General features: G+C 36.3%; 1 long non-coding RNA gene across 2 annotated transcripts in view; it reads left to right on the top strand.

The window, feature by feature from the left end:
* The window catches only part of LOC123791295 (uncharacterized), a 163840-nt gene extending 152939 nt beyond the window's left edge, over window positions 1-10901 (top strand). Inside the window, exons 3-4 of one of the 2 annotated variants that reach the window (XR_015723244.1) lie at window positions 4539-5402; window positions 6745-10901. This is a non-coding gene — a long non-coding RNA (uncharacterized LOC123791295). Of the gene's footprint in view, window positions 1-4538 lie in introns of both variants that reach the window. The other variant, XR_015723243.1, reaches the window with a different exon arrangement.
* The last annotated feature ends 4752 nt before the right edge of the window (window positions 10902-15653 follow it).

Below are 15653 nucleotides of genomic sequence, written 5' to 3' on the forward strand. Positions count from 1 at the left end.
AGGACAAACTATGGTTACCAGGAGGATGGGTGAAACAGGTGATGGGGGTTAAGGAGGTCACATGCCATGATGAGCACTGGGTGTGGTATGGAAGTGCTGAATCACTAAATTGTACACCTGAAACTAATATTACACTGTTCGTTAACTAATTGGAATTTAAATAAAAACTTTAAAAAAAAAGATTTCACCTTTTTCATCTTCCCTGGCCACTTTTTTCCAGAATAATCTTATGTTTTGATTATATCACTCCTTTATCCAAAACCCTTTCATTCTCCACTGCCTCCAAAATCAAGGCATAATTTCTTAACCTGACATTCAGTACCTTTCATTATCCTTTATTTTCTGTCCTACCTAATATTTTGTTGGTTGTATTCACTAATCCCTGGTTTCTCTTTTATTTGTTTGCTCTCTATGATGTATGTACCCAAAGTCCCATACATATTTAGAATGACCAACATTCCCTACTTGCCTGGGACAGAGGGGTTTCCTAGGATACAGGATTTCCAGTGCAAAAACCTGGGAAATCACAGGCAAACTAGGATGAGTTGGCCTCCCTAGATTTGACATACTCAGCATTCTTTTTTTTTTAATTATGTTATGTTAGTCACCATACAGTACATCCCTGGTTTTTGATGTAAAGTTCGATGATTCATTAGTTGCGTATAACACCCAGTGCACCATGCAATACGTGCCCTTCCCACCACCCATCACCAGCCTATCCCATTCCCCCACCCTCTCCCCTCTGAAGCCCTCAGTTTGTTTCTCAGAGTCCATAGTCTCTCATGCTTCATTCCCCCTTCTGATTACCCCCCCTTTCTTCTTCCCTTTCTTCTCCTACCGATCTTCCTAGTTCTTATGTTCCATAGATGAGAGAAACCATATGATAATTGTCTTTCTCTGCTTGACTTATTTCACTTAGCATTATCTCCTCCAGTCCTGTCCATGTTGCAGCAAATGTTGAGAAATCCTTCTTTTTGATGGCTGAGTAATATTCCATTGTATATATGGACCACATCTTCTTAATCCAGTCTTCTGTTGAAGGGCATCTCGGCTCCTTCCTCAATTTAGCTATCGTGGACAATGCTGCTGTGAACATTGGGGTGCATATGGCCCTTCTCTTCACTACGTCTGTATCTTTGGGGTAAATATCCAGTAGTGCAATGGCTGGGTCATAGGGTAGCTCCATTTTTAACTTTTTAAGGGACCTCCGCACTGTTTTCCAGAGTGGCTGTACCAACTTGCATTCCCACCAACAATGTAGGAGGGATCCCCTTTCTCCACATCCTCTCCAACAACTGTTGTTTCTTGCCTTGTCCATTTTTGCCATTCTAACTGGCGTAAGGTGGTATCTTAGTGTGGTTTTGATTTGAATTTCGCTGATGGCTAATGATTTTGAACATTTTTTCATGTGTCTGTTAGCCATTTGTATGTCTTCATTGAAAAAGTGTCTGTTCATATCTTCTGCCCATTTTTTGATTTGTTTATTTGTTTCTCGCTTATTGAGTTTGGGAAGTTCTTTGTAGATCTTGGATACCAGTCTTTTATGTGTAGTATCATTTGCAAATATCTTCTCCCATTCCGTGGGCTGCCTATTAGTTTTTTTTTACTGTTTCCTTGGCGGTGCAGAAGCTTTTTATCTTGATGAAGTCCCACAAGGTCATTTTATCTTTTGTTTCTCTTGCCTTTGGAGATGTGTCATGAAAAAGGTTGCTGTGGCCGATGTCGTAGAGGTTGCTGCCTATGCTCTCCTCTAGGATTTTGATGGATTCCTGTCTCACATCGAGGTCTTTCATCCATTTGGAGTTTATCTTTGTGTATGATGTGAGAGAGTGGTCAAGTTTCATTCTTTTGCATGTAGCTGTCCAATTTTCCCAGCACCATTTATTGAAGAGACTGTCTTATTTCCACTGGATGTTTTTTCCTGCTTTGTCAAAGATTAGTTGCCCAAAGAGCCGAGGGTCCATTTCTGGGTTCTCTATTCTGTTCCATTGGTCTAGTTGTCTGTTTTTGTGCCAGTACCATGCTGTCTTTGTGATCACAGCTTTGTAGTACAGTTTGAAATCTGGCATTGTGATGCCCCCAGCTTTGTTTTTCCTTTTCAGCAATTCCTTGGCGATTCAGGGCCTTTTCTGGTTCCATACAAATTTAAGGGCTTTTTGTTCCAGTTCTTTGAAAAATGTCATTGGTATTTTGATCAGGATAACATTGAAAGTGTAGATTGCTCTGGGTAGCATGGACATTTTAACTATGTTAATTCTTTTGATCCATGAGCATGGAATATTTTTCCATCTTTTTGTGTCTTCTTCAATGTCTTTCAAGAGTGATTTGTAGTTTCTAGAATATAGATCATTTACTCAGCATTCTCCAGTCATGCCACTTTCTATGAATTTGCTCACATCCCTCTGACCAGAATGGCTGCCCTTCCATATTCTCTCCATTAAAATTTAAGCAGTTTAGTTCTCAATGTCTTCCAAGAAGTCTTTCTCCCAAGTCAGAATTAATATTTTCCTCTTGTGCTCTCACTTCCTCTAGTTTGGTTTTTTTCCTCCTCTGTTATAACACATACCACTTTCTTCAATAAATTGTAGTTAATTGAGTATTTATAGTACGTATTCATCTCCTCTTTGTAAACCCTTTGAGGGCAGGAATGATGTATCATTTATCTCAATACCTGGTATAATGCTTTATCTACTTTAGGGATAAATAAATACTTGTTTGATGAAAATTAGGGATCAAAGAGAAAGGTGAAGGCCAAGAAATGAAGAAATGTGAGTAGAGAGGGGTTATAGAGTGTGGAAGAGACATCTCAAGCATGTCCTGCTCTTTTCTCTTGCAATGATATCCCACCCAAAGATTTTTCTTAAAAACCATCCAAAAACAACCAGTAATCTACTTAGTAATTGGTTTTCAAAAAAAAAGTAATTGGTTTTCATCAACTTCTTACTAATTAGCTAGTCTTGTTTACTGTTTACCTCTGCTGGAAACACTAATTATTTACCTACTGTTCTCTACAATCCAACATTATACAACTGTTTTTTCCCTATTTTCAGAAGCTCTTACCCCCATATCACTTTTAGCTGGTCACTTTTTATCCATTCATGGTAGGCATCCTCTATCCCCACCGTCTCTACCCCTAAAACTTTCACCAGTACTAACACAGGAAAGTTTCTGCTTCATTGTTTCTGCTACCATCTTCAGTCCCAACCCACTCATAACCTACTTTGGGGCTATATGATAATAGGATATTCTCTAAGATTACACTTTCAGAGTGGAGTGTTGGGGTAAAAACACCTAAAATTAGGGAATTGGTTCTTCCATTTTAATATCCTTTGTCTCTGTGTGCTGGTCTTAGTTTGGGGAAGTAAGTGGGAGTTATGGGGAAGCTTGCATTGAGAATGCTTGGTTTTAGATACTTATTGTGGCCTTGATCTACATTGTAGGTCACGGTTCCCCTTTACTGAGCTAAACTTTTTTTTTAAGTAAATTAAATTGAACAAATGGATATTGAGCATCTGTAATATGTGTGACACTGTGCTACCTACTGTGTTCTTACAGGACTACACACATACTTCTGTTAGAGCATTCTGTGTATTAAATTGCAGCTGTGGTTTAGAGTTTGTTTTTTTCACTAAACTGAGACTGAGAATATATTTTTTCAAGTGTATCCAGCGCTCAATACAGTGCCAAGGACAAAAGCGGTGCTTGATAAATGTTGGAAGGATAAATGTATAGGCACTTTAAAATAAAAGCAGAAAGAAATGAAAGATATGGTCCCTCCTCTGGAAGAAGTCACCAAGCAGGTAGAAAGAGTGAAGAGCTCTAAATACAAATAACTGTAAACAAGTCGGACAAACAACTCTTGCCATTCTGTTATATAGAACCCAGTGAAAAACTGCAAGATTCATTTTCACCAGGAGATCTTGAGTCTACTTAAATTTGAACTCAATGACTTAATAATGGCTTATGACAGGTTTATCTTTGGTCCCAATTTTCACATATTGTCTTCAAGTTAGGCTTTTATTTTGTCTTAGAAATTCATGATTTGATGACCAGCTTCATTTTTATGCTAACCAATATTTTTTCTCACCATGGATAGAGGGACTAATATTAAAAATCAAAGTAGGTTTGTTGTTTTTGTTGGGAGAGGAAGAGGAAAAATGAGAAGGAAGAAGCATGGTAACCAAATTTTCTGAGTCTAACACTGATATGGATATTCTGACAAATATGAGCCAACTTTCAGGGACACCTTGATGGAATATTAGAGCTGGGAATTATCTCAGATAATTGAAATTTGAGGGACAATGTGATGTTTAAGTGTATGGGCTCTGAAGACGGACAGTGTTTTGAATCTTGGTCCTGCCACTTCTATGTAACCTTGGCCAAACCTCTAACTTCTCTGAACTTTATTTTTGTCATCTGTAAAATAATTTTTATGTTAGAGTGATGTTATAAATATTAAATGAAATGATGCATAAAACATTATCCTCAGTATACAGTAAGCACTCAGTAAATTTATTTCTATTCTTCTATTATTACAGATCCTGAATATGATGCCCAAGTGACACAGGCATTGACTACAAGTTGGACAAAATGGCCTTTTAGTTTATCCCAGGCCTGAGACTCTGAGTTTGTAATTCTTTGGCTGGGGGGAAAGTAAACTTTACTCACTAATGCCTGTGCTGATCAGATAACCTCAAAGCCCAGACACACTGTATAATTCTCCGACAGCAATAACTCAGCTGGCAGTTCCCAGGCAGAGACGTGGGAGAAAGTCCAATATCCGGGAAGCGCTAGGATCTACAACTTCCTGTGGCCTGCCTAGTGAAATTTGACCAGATAAGAACAGTTAATAAGAAGTTCTTGAGATAGAAAATCTTCTTTTATTTCTGAATGTGGGTATATTGATGTTAAATACCTGAATGGATGAGGTTAATTTGAATAATCTTCTATTTTTGCAAGAAATATGGGAAAATGTTCAGGAAAAATTGAAAAACTCTTCACACTTATGGCATGAACTGAAAGAAGTATTTTATTATTCTGAAAAATGATGACTCCACTGTTTTGTGTGAGGGTAGAAGCTTTTAAGGACTGGACCCTGAGGCACCCCATTGTGGTGCCTGGGAAGATATCAAGAGTCATATTCTGGACCTGCCTTCTGTAACACTTTGCAAGTCATGCCAGAGTCCCATCAAGGCTGAACAATTTGCCTTGAGGTCCCTAAACTTTTCCAACTGCAATTAATGACTTGAAAAAGAAAACAAACATTGCAATGAAAGCATTTAATGGCTATAAATTCAATTGCCAAGAATTTCTTCTCTTTTGAATACTCAGAGGAATGGATCCCTGGGCAATGACTTATTATTTCCCTTGCCTGCACTGCAATGATTACAGAGACTGTCCAGGTAAATATTTTGATAACTAGATATTTCTAGTGATCCCTCCCTCCTTTCTTATCTTGAAACAATTTTATAACTGTGATCATATGCCCCCTTTCTCCTGTCATCATGCAGGAGTGAACTTATAACTATATAATATAACTATAAAACTATAATATATATATATGTAAATAGTTATAACTATGTAACTATAAAATGTCAGAAGCTGTATTCATGGCTCAAACTCCCTTTGTAAGCAAACCCAAGCTACGGGCCTGATAAAGATTTAGCAAGAAAGCAGTATTGCTTAGTATTTGAGTGAGAGCTCTGTTGTCAGGTGATTCTGAATTGAATTCCTGGCTCTGCCATTTAATAATTGTGTCACTTCTGTTCATCTTAGTTTCTTCATCTGGAAAACAGATATGATTATAGTCATACTTATCTAATAGGGTTGTTTCAGGATAAAATAAAACAATGCACAGTGATGCCTCATTAAAATGTTCAGTAAATAGTAGCTACTATTATTGAGAAGCAGATTTCCTCATCACGTTCACAAGATGCGAGGATGTAGTGGAAGTGGTAACTGTGAATATAAGTACTTTATGAAGTATGAGGTGTTTCTGAGAGTATACCATTGATTTTTCTGTTGAGTTGGCATATCCTAGTATTAGAGGTATTTGTGGAGGGCTGCATTTGTGGAGGACCTCCGCAACTCCTGGGACTACAGCTATATTAGTGGATGCTTGGATAATAAGAATTTAAACACCAAAATCCTTGGTCATTTAAGTAAAGTAGGTTAAAAAAAATAACCATTAGTTATATTTCAAGACAGGATAAACAACTGGGTTATAATACTTGTGCCTGTCTTACTGTTTTACTTCTCCAGCAAAAGGTTGACAGTTCCCTATTTGGCTTTTGCATCAAACATAAACCCAACAAGATGATAGAAATGCATTTATAATTCTTGCTTTTGGGAATATGGCTTGGATAAGTTGGAAAGTAAAGTTGAGGCATTCTGTGAAGAACTCCCATTCTTGTAGGAGTTGGAAACACATCTGAGATCTGCACCTGAAGAGAGAAGGGAAGCTGGAAAACACAGTGGATTGGCTTTTCATACACCTGGGATTGGACTGAAGTGGGATTAGATTGATTGGATTGAAGTGCTAAGAATATGGAATTGTCCATTTTTGTTGTTGGAATATCAGTCGCCTAGTATAAAGGTGTTTGCTGAGACAATGAGATCTAGGTCTTAAGGCACCTGCATGAACTTGACACAAACCTGGGGAATCCATTTGCCTCTGCCTCTCTAAGACTCAGGTTTTCTTTTCTTTTTTTCTTTTTTTAAAGATTTATTTACTTATTTTTACAGAAAGAGAGAGTGAGCGAATGCAAAGGGGGAAGAGGGAGAGGGAGAGAGACTCCTAAGCAGACACTGCGCTGACCATGGAGCCTGATGTGGGTCTCTATCTCAAGACCTTGAGATCGGGACCTGAGCTGAAACCAAGAGTTGGACGCCTTAACCAAGTGCACCACTCAGGGGCCCCTTTCTTTTTCTTTTTTAAAAATCAAAGTGAAATTTATGTACAGTGAAATACACATATTTTAAATGTAAAACTGATGAATTCTGAAAAATATATATACTTATGTAACCACAACCTCAGTAAAGGAATGGAATATTTCTACAATCCCCCCAAATTCTCTTGTATTCCCTTCCTGTCAATTTATACTGCAAGTGGCAATCACTGTTCTGTTTTCCATTTCCCCCAGAATAGCTTTGCCAGCTCTTAAACTTCATATGCATAAAAGCATACAAAATGCACATTTTTTGTATCTAGCTTCTTGTACTTAACATTTTTGAGATTTATCCATGATGTTGCATGCATGTATTAGTTGTTTCTTATTACTGAGGAATGTCCATGGTATGAATATACCACGGTTGGTTTACCTATTCTTATACTGATAGAATTTGGGTTGTTTCTGATTTGGGGCTATGTTGAATAATGCTGCTATAAGCATTTATGTACAAGTCATTTTGTGGACATATGTTTTCAGTTCTCTTTGGCAAATATCTAGGAGTCTAGGGGCTGGATCAGAGCAGATATAGGTTTATTTTTTTTTTAAGTTTACAGATTTTTTTGGAAATTGTTTGTAAAATTTTACTGGCTCACCAGTGATACATAAGAGTTCCTGTTGCATCACACCCTTGCCAAAAACTGGTGTTGTTGGTATTTTTTATTTTAGTCACTCTGGTGGATGTGTGGTAGTATCTCATTGGTTTTTTTAAAACTATTTTGAAATTATTGGATCATATGGAATTTCTATTTTTTTTAAAGATTTTATTTATTTATTCGACAAAGATAGAGACAGCCAGCGAGAGAGGGAACACAAGCAGGGGGAGTGGGAGAGGAAGAAGCAGGCTCATAGGGGAAGAGCCTGATGTGGGGCTCGATCCCAGATCGTCGGGATCACGCCCTGAGCCGAAGGCAGACGCTTAACCGCTATGCCACCCAGGCGCCCCCCTGGAATTTCTATTTTTAACTTTTTGAGGAACCTCCATATTATTTTCCACAGTTGCTATACTAACTTACATTCCCACCAACAGTGTACAGGGTATTTACCCAAAGAAAATGAACACACTAATTCAAAAAGATACATACACTCTGGTGTTTATTGCAGAATTATTTACAATAGCCAAGATATAGAAACAACCTAAGTATCCACTGATGGACAAATGGATAAGAAAGATGTGGTATGTATTCATAATATTACACAGCCATTAAAAAAAAAGGATGAGATCATGCCATTTGTGACAATATGGATGGACCTAGACGATATTATACTAAGTGAAATAACTCAGACTGAGAAAGCCAAATACCACATGATTTCACTTCTAGGTGGAATCTTAAAAAAAGCAAACTGTTGGGGTACCTGGGTGGCTCAGTCACTTAAGCATCTGCCTTTGGCTCAGGTCATGATCCCAGGTTCCTGGGATCGAGCCCTGCATTGGAGCCTGCTTCTCCTTCTCCCTCTGCCCCTCCTCCCTGCTTGTTCACTCTCAAATAAGTAAATAAAATCTTTAAAAAAAAAAACAAATGAATAAACAAACAAACAAAAGGCAGAATCAGACCTGTAAATACAGAGGACAAAGTGAAGGTTGCCAGAGGGGAGAGAGGTTGGGGGGGGATGGGCAAAATGGATGAAGGGGAGTGGGAGATACATGCTTCTAGCTATGGAATAAATAAATCACAGGAATGAAAATCACAGCATAAAGAATAGAGTCAATGATATAATAGCATCAAATGGTGACTGATGGTGGCTACACCTGTGAACATACCGTAACATATAGAGAAGTTGAATCACTATGTTGTACACCTGAAACTAATGTAACAATGTGTCAAATATACTCAAAAAATTTAAAAAAACTATTTTGAAATAACTTTAGATTTAGAGAAAAGTTATACAGTATAGGCAGTTCTCTTACAGTTTCACCTTAAATTACCCTCTTATTGTGGTTTTAATTGGCACCTTCCCTAGTAACATATAATGTTGGTGGGTTTCATGTGACTACTGGCAATTCAGTCTTCCTTTGTGGAGTATATGCCCAAATCTTTTGCCTTTTTTGTTGGGTTGTGTTTTTGTTATTGATTTTTAGAAGCTTCTTGTATATCCTAAACATATTTTTATCAGATTAGAAACATTGTGAATATTTTCTCCTAGTTGGTAGTTTGCCTTTTCATTTCCTTAATGGTATTTTTAAAGAACAGAAGTTTTAAATTTTGATGAAGTTCAATTTATCCATTTTTAAGTGATTAGTGCTTTTTGTGATCTGTCCAGGAAATCTTACCACTGCCAGTGTCATAAAGATATTTTATATTTTCTTTTAAAAGCTTTATAGTTTTAGCATTTAGTTTAGTCTATGATCCATCCTCGATTAGTTTTAGAGTATGGTGTGAGGTAAGACTAGAGGCTCACTTTTTATACATATCTATATTAGTATCTATATTCACTTTTAGGGCTGTCATAACAAATTGCAACAATCTGAGTGGCTTAAAGCGACATAAATTTATTATCTCACAGTTCCAGAAGCCAGAAATCCAAAATCAGGGTGTGCACAGGCCCCGGGGAAAAATCCTTCCATACTTCTTCGGGCCTTTCATGGCTCCAGCCATTCCCTGGTTTGTCACAGCATAACTCCAATCTCTGCCTCCCTCTTTGCATGGCCTTCTTCTCTGTGTGTCACTTGATTTCTCCTCTTCTTGTAAGGACATCAGTTATTGGATTTAGAGCCTTTTCTAATTCCAGCATGGTATTGTCCTGAGATCCTTACCTAATTACATCTGCAAAGAAACTTTCTCCAAATAAGGTCACATTCTGAGCTTTTAGGTGGACATAAATTTGTGTATGGGGGATATATTCAACCCGCTACAATATCCAGTTGTTCCACCACCATTTATTGAAAAGACTGCCTTTTGGTCATTGAATTACCTTGTAATCTTTGTCAAAATTTGATAGCCTTTATAGGTGTGGCTCCAGTTGTGGACTCTGTATTCTAATCCATTTTTCTATTTATTTATGTTTAAAGCAATGCCACTCTAAATATACCTTTAGAGCAAGTCTTAAAATCAGGTGACGTGAGTCATCCTTACTTTATTTTCATTTTCAAAGTTGTTTGGCTATTCTAGGTCCTTTGTTTTTGATATGTATTTTATTTTATTTGTATTCAAGTGTAATTAACATAGTGTAATCAGTCATCATCATGATAAGTGTACTCTTAAATCTCTATTTCACCCTGTTTTTGATATGTATTTCAGCAATTTCTACAAAAATTCCTTGGGGATTTTGACTGGATTGTGTAGAACATACAGATAAGTACAGAGAGAATTACCATCTCATAGAAATGAAATTGACTTTTGTACGTTGACCCTGTAGTCAGTGAACCTTATAAATTTTATTGCTATTAGCTTTTTATTTTCACAAATGCCTTAGAATTTGCTATCTACAAGATTTTGCTGTTTGCAAATAAAGACAGTTTTCCAGTTTGATGTCCTTTATTTTTTTCTCACATATTTTACTAGTAAGAGTGCAACACAGAATATAAGAGGTGAGAGTGGACACATTTAACTGGGTCCTAAGCTCAGGTGGAGATAATTTAGTTTTTCACCTGAATGATACTACCAGTAGGGCTTTTGTTTTTTATGTTTTTGGTAGATACTATTAATCAGGTTGAGGATGCTCCTTTCCATTTCTAGTTTGCCAAGAGTTTTTATCATTAACAAGTGTTGAATTTGAACATATTCTTTTTCTGCATTTGTTAAAATAACATATGGCATTTCTCTTTTATTCTATTTATATAGTTAATAGCATAGCTTTAGTTTTTTGAATACTGAATCTACCTTGCAGTCCTGCGATAAACACATACTCATAATGTAGTATCCTTTCAATATATTCAATTATATTCAATTTGCCATTTTTTTGAGGATTTTTGTATCTATGTTCTTGGAGGATGTTGATCTCTTGTTTTTCCTTGTAGTGTCATTGTCTGATTTTATTATTAATGTAATAATCATAAAAATACTTTGAAAGTATTTTGTTTTCTTCTATTTTCTGAAGGAGTTTGTATACCATTGATTGCTTTTCCTCTTAAATGTTTGGTTGAATTTGCCAAAAAAGTTTTTTTGATCCTTGAGTTTTTTTTTTTCTCTTTTCAGCTTTACTGAGATATAATGGACATATAACATTATAAAAGGTTAAGGTGTATAAAGTGTTGACTTGATATGCTTATATATTGCAATATGGTTATCACTGTAGCATTAGCTAACACTGCCATCAAGTCACATAATTACCATTTCCTTTTTGTGGAAGTGGAGTTTTTGTTGTTGTTGTTGGAAAACTTTAAACCACTAGTTCAGTTGTTTTAATTGTTGTAAAGTTATTCAGGTCAATTTCTTCTTGGGTTAGTTTTGTTCTTTTATATCTTTGTACATTTCATCTAAATTATCAAATTTATTTGTTTAAAATCTCCTTTTTCTTTTTTATTATTTTAGAACTATAATGATGTCCCTTCTCTTATTCCTGATGGCTATGTTTTTCACTTTTCTTGAATAGCCTAAATAGATATTTATCAATTCTATTGATATTTTTAAAAATTGACTTTTGGTTTACAAATTTACCTCTAAGCACTGCTTTAGTGGCTCCTGCAAATTTTGATAAGTTGTATTTTAATTATAATTCCATTTAAAATATATTCTTACTTCATTTGTATATTTTCTATGACCTTTGGCTTATTTAGAATTATGTTTCTTAATTTCCAAAAATTTGTGTCCTTCCTAGGTATCTTATTATTATTGATAAGTATAATTATTGATAAATTTAATTCTGTTGGTTCCAGAAAACACACTATATGATTTAAATCTTTTAAAATTTATTGTTTTATACTACAGCGCACATACAATTCTAGTGTAAAGAATATGCATTATACATTTATCGGGATTAGTGTTCTATAAATATCAATTAGGTCAAGGTATTTATAGTGCTGTACAGATCTTATATTTGTTTGCTAGTTGTTTTTGTCTAGTTTTCTTATTAATTGCTGAGAAAGGAGTGTCAAAATCTCCAACTGTGATTGTGAAACTGTTCATTTCTCCCTTCGATTTTGTCAAATTTTACTTCGGGTATTTTGAAATTCCACTATTAGGCACATATATATTTATGATTGCTATTTCTTCCTAATTAATTGAGGCTGTTAGCGTTATGAAATACCTTTATCTCTGTTAACACTTTTTGTCTTGAAATCTGTTTTATCTGGTATTATTATAGCCACTCTAGTTTTCTTACCTTTATTTTTGTCTTTATATGCTTTTATAACCATTTACTTTCAACCTGTCTTTGTCTATATATTTAAGGTGCTTTTCTTATTAACAAAATATATTTGGGTTTTGCTTCTTCTGTTCTGAAAATCACTGCATTTTAATTTGAGTGTTTAATACTTAAGTGCTTAATGTAATTATTGATATTGATATATAGCTCATTTTATTATTTCATTGTTATTTTGTCACCTTTTAAAAATTCTTTTCCCTTTTGTCCTCTTTTTATAAATTTTTTGGAATTATTCAAGTATTTAGCATTCCATTTTTAATTTTGCTTATTGATTTTTTAAGCTACATTTCTTTTATTATTTTTAGTGGTTTTTCTAATGCATAGATTCCAACTTTTTAAATAATTTGTATCATACCATCTCCAACTTTGTTAACCATTTTTTTCTACCATCTCCAAGCCATTGAATTTTCATTTCAAATAGTATACTTTTCAGTTCTAGAATTTCCATTTGATTCTTTTTCACAGTTTCAAATTTCATGTTGGGATACCCATTTGTCTACTTATTTTGGCTACTTTTTCTTTTAAGTCCTTGAACATACTTTTGATAGTTTTAAAAATCATCCTTCTCTGCTAATTCAACATCTGGATGATTATGTTCTCTATTTCTACTCACTTTTTTCTTTTCTTTTTTTTTAAAAGATTTTATTTATTTATTTGTCAGAGAGAGACAGAGAGCATGAGTAGGGGGAGGGGCAGAGGGAGAAGCAAGACCCCCGCTGAGCTAGGAGACCAATGTGGGACTCCAACCCAGGACCCCAGGATCATGACCTGAGCCAAAGGCAGATGCTTAAACAACTGAGTCACCCAGACATCCCTCTACTCACATTTTTCTTATAAATTCGTGTTACATTTCTCTCTTTATTCACATATCTAGCAATATTTGATTGCATAATGGATACTACTGATGATATTTTATAGAGATTTTTTATTCTCTCATTTTCCTCCTAAGGACATTTTGATTTTTGTTCTAACTGACAAATTATAAGCTTATCATCTTGAGCTTTTGGAGCCTTCATTTTACTTTGTTGTTGGAGTCTGATTCTGTATTGCCCTTAGTCTTGGGGTAAATCTTTAATCCTTGGACATAGTCTTTATTCCTAAGGCATGGTCCTTTGAAAGTTTTAGTAGAAAGCCCAAGATATTTACAAATGTTTTCTTTTTTTATCATTAATTTTTATTTGTTATACTTTATATTGTTAAAGAGCTGGACAGTTCTTTTCTGTACTCATTCCTTTGTTTTATGCAATATAAAAAAAAATTCCTGTGACTTTGAGTACTTATACAGCTCTTCCTAATTGCATCTCCCTGCCACCGTTGTTTATAGCAAGCCTGAGTCAAAAAGAACTGCTTTTTTTTTTACAGGCGTTAAGTCTAAATACAATCAGAGCCTCAGTCCTTGACAAGACTCAGCTCTGCAGTTATCCACGAACTGTGTGACATTCATCTGATCACCTGTCTCCCCCAAAGGGCCATTTTCTCATTTCCAACCCTTGAGCAGGTGCTACTTACTCTGCCGGGAGTTCACCTCCCAGTTATTCCTTCTCATCCTTCACCTGCCCATCCTGACAGGCCACGCCGTTACGTGACTCCAAGATCATGGACCATCATAGGACTCGTTACAATGTGTTTTTACTGCTTCTCTTCCTCTGCTGTGAGACTGTGCTATGAGGCAGAGATCAGATCTGACTTAGTCACGCCTTGCCCCATGCCTAACAGATGATAGGTGAACAATGAAAATTTGTTAAAGGAAACAGAGTGATTTTCCCCTCAGTGAAGGCCAAGGGCAGGACAGAGCAAGCCTGTGCCCCTCGTAAAGACATGATCTTGCTTACAGCATCACAGAACAGCATTGGTAGGATAAAATAGTTGAAAACTATATTCGGTCTGCTGAAGTTTACCTGTCTGTTTAGGAATATTGTGGGTTTTTTTTAATAATAATATTTTTTATTATATTATGTTAGTCATTATACAGTACATCCCTGGTTTTTGATGTCAAGTACGATGACTCATTAGTTGCGTATAACACCCAGTGCACCATGCAATACGGGCCCTCCTTACTACCCATCACCAGCCTATCCCATTCCCCCACCTCCCTCCCCTCTGAGGCCCTCAGTTTGTTTCTCATAGTCCATAGTCTCTCATGTTTCAATCCCCCTTCTGATTACCCCCCCTTTCTTTATCCCTTTCTTCCCCTGCTGATCATCCTAGTTCTTATGTTCCATAAATGAGAGAAATCATATGATATTTGTCTTTCTCTGCTTGACTTATTTCACTCAGCATTATCTCCTCCAGTGCCGTCCATGTTGCAGCAAATGTTGAGAATTCATTCTTTCTGATAGCTGAGTAATATTCCATTGTATATATGGGCCACATCTTCTTAATCCAGTCATCTGTTGAAGGGCATCTCGGCTCCTTCTATGATTTAGCTATTGTGGACAATGCTGCTGTGAACATTGGGGTGCATATGGCCCTTCTCTTTACTACGTCTGTATCTTTGGGGTAAACACCCAGTAGTGCAATGGCTGGGTCATAGGGTAGCTCAATTTTTAACTTTTTAAGGGACCTCCACACTGTTTTCCAGAGTGGCTGTGCCAGCTTGCATTCCCACCAACAATGTAGGCGGGATCCCCTTTCTCCACATCCTCTCCAACAACTGTTGTTTCTTGCCTTGTCCATTTTTGCCATTCTAACTGGCGTAAGGTGGTATCTTAGTGTGGTTTTGATTTGAATTTCCCTGATGTCTAATGATTTTGAACATTTTTTCATGTGTCTGTTAGCCATTTGTATGTCTTCATTGGAAAAGTGTCTGTTCATATCTTCTGCCCATTTTATGATTTGTTTATTTTTTTCTTGTGTATTGAGTTTGGGAAGTTCTTTGTAGATCTTGGATACCAGTCTTTTATCTGTAGTGTCATTTGCAAATATCTTCTCCCATTCCGTGGGCTGCCTCTTAGTTTTTCTTTAGTGTTTCCTTGGCCGTGCAGAAGCTTTTTATCTTGATGAAGTCCCACAAGGTCACTTTTTCTTTTGTTTCTCTTGCCTTTGGAGATGTGTCATGAAAAAAGTTGCTGTGGCCGATGTCGAAGAGGTTGCAGCCTATACTCTCCTCTAGGATTTTGATGGATTCCTGTCTCACATTGAGGTCTTTCATCCATTTGGAGTTTATCTTTGTGTATGGTGTGAGGAGAGTGGTCAAGTTTCATTCTTTTGCATGTAGCTGTCCAATTTTCCCAGCACCATTTATTGAAGAGACTGTCTTTTTTCCACTGGATGTTTTTTCCTGCTTTGTGAAAGATTAGTTGACCATAGAGCCAAGGGTCCATTTCTGGATTCTCTATTCTGTTCCATTGGTCTGTCTGTTCTTGTGCCAGTACCATGCTTTGTGATCCCAGCTTTGTAGTA

The sequence above is a fragment of the Ursus americanus genome, chromosome X, assembly GCF_024610735.1.
Source record: "Ursus americanus isolate L20-20 chromosome X, mUrsAme1.1.p, whole genome shotgun sequence".
NCBI classification, from domain to species: domain Eukaryota; kingdom Metazoa; phylum Chordata; class Mammalia; order Carnivora; family Ursidae; genus Ursus; species Ursus americanus.